At 43.9% G+C, this 1,357-nt stretch overlaps 1 protein-coding gene across 1 annotated transcript in view; it reads left to right on the forward strand.

Annotated features, from left to right (window-relative positions):
- LOC123966372 overlaps positions 1 to 1,357 on the forward strand; it is a gene marked incomplete at its 5' end in the record, with an annotated part of 10,943 nt that overhangs the window by 4,445 nt on the left and 5,141 nt on the right. The window lies entirely within an intron of this gene.

Consider the following 1,357-nt stretch of genomic DNA (forward strand, 5'->3'; position numbering starts at 1 on the left):
CGAAAAACGGGAGACATTCCGCAGGTAGAAACGGATGAATGAGCACGAGGAAGACCAGGCAGCCGTCGTGCAGATATCGTCCACCATCATCCCAACATCCAACGCCACAGAGGAAGAGACACCTCTCGTGGAGTGTGCGCTGATAAAGTCTGGGGGAGATTCACCGGCTGACACACAGGCCTGTGAAATAGCCTCGCACAGCCAGTGAGACAGACGCTGCACTGACAGGGGGAGCCCCTTGCACTGCTCCCTATAGTGCACAAACAGGCGCTGCGAGAGCCGCAAGCCGACTGTGCACAAGGCAGAGGAGGTGGGACGCAGCTTCTTCCTCTGACCTATGGGAAGGAGGGAAGAAGCCCAAGAGGGTAACCACTCTCGACCTGAGAGAGAGAGAGAGAGAGAGAGAGATTCATAGTGCATACAGCTAACATCAGACCAACAACCAGACAGCTGCTTAACCAACACAAACATCTCCAGAGTGCTGTAAAGCTTATACTGAGGTGCACAAAAGGTACACTTTCCACAAAGGAGCGATAGAGAAGACTAATATATCTCTGTCCACATTAATAAGTGTCAGTTTACGCATTGAAATATAGATGCTGCAACCCTTTCTTATAAATAACATCTGTATTAAAATTTCATGACAGTTAAGCATCAATTATTGTTCCTAAGTATTTATAATCATCTACCATTTCAATACTCTCTCCATCCATAGTAAATGGTTGGTGAAGTCAAAAGTGATTTCTTTAGTTTTCTTGGTGTTTAACAGAAGAAAACTTTCCCTACACCAATCCACAAAGTGCTCAACCCACTGCCGGTAGTTGGTTTCCTCGTCTTCTTTAATCAAACCAACGATTGCTGTATCGTCTGCAAATTTAATAGTAACATGCTCAGGAGTGTTGTTTCTACATTCATTTGTATAAAGGGTTAATAAGAAGGGAAATAGTGCTCCCTTGTGGAGCCCCTGTGTTAGTAATAATAGGAGAAGACACTGCCTCATTTACTCTGACACACTGTACTCGGTCAGTGAAAAAGGACTCTACTCCAAACTGCAGTAGTCTCTCCATCATAATATGGGGTCTAATGGTAGTAAATGCAGATGACAAGTCTGCAGAAAGAACACAAACGTACCCTTTGGGCCGGTCAAGATGACAATAAATATTATGCAGCATAAATAACAGAGCATCCTCTGTACTCCTCTCCTTCCTATATGCAAATTGCAGTGGGTCCAATTTATATTGCACTTCCTTAAGGACATGGTTTAAGACCATCCTCTCAAGACTCTTCATTACATTGATGTTAAAGCAACTGGTTGATAATCATTTAAGGCCGACGTTTTTGACATTTTTGGTACTGG

This window comes from Micropterus dolomieu, unplaced genomic scaffold (genome assembly GCF_021292245.1).
Source record: "Micropterus dolomieu isolate WLL.071019.BEF.003 ecotype Adirondacks unplaced genomic scaffold, ASM2129224v1 contig_13296, whole genome shotgun sequence".
Taxonomy (NCBI): Eukaryota; Metazoa; Chordata; class Actinopteri; order Centrarchiformes; family Centrarchidae; genus Micropterus; species Micropterus dolomieu.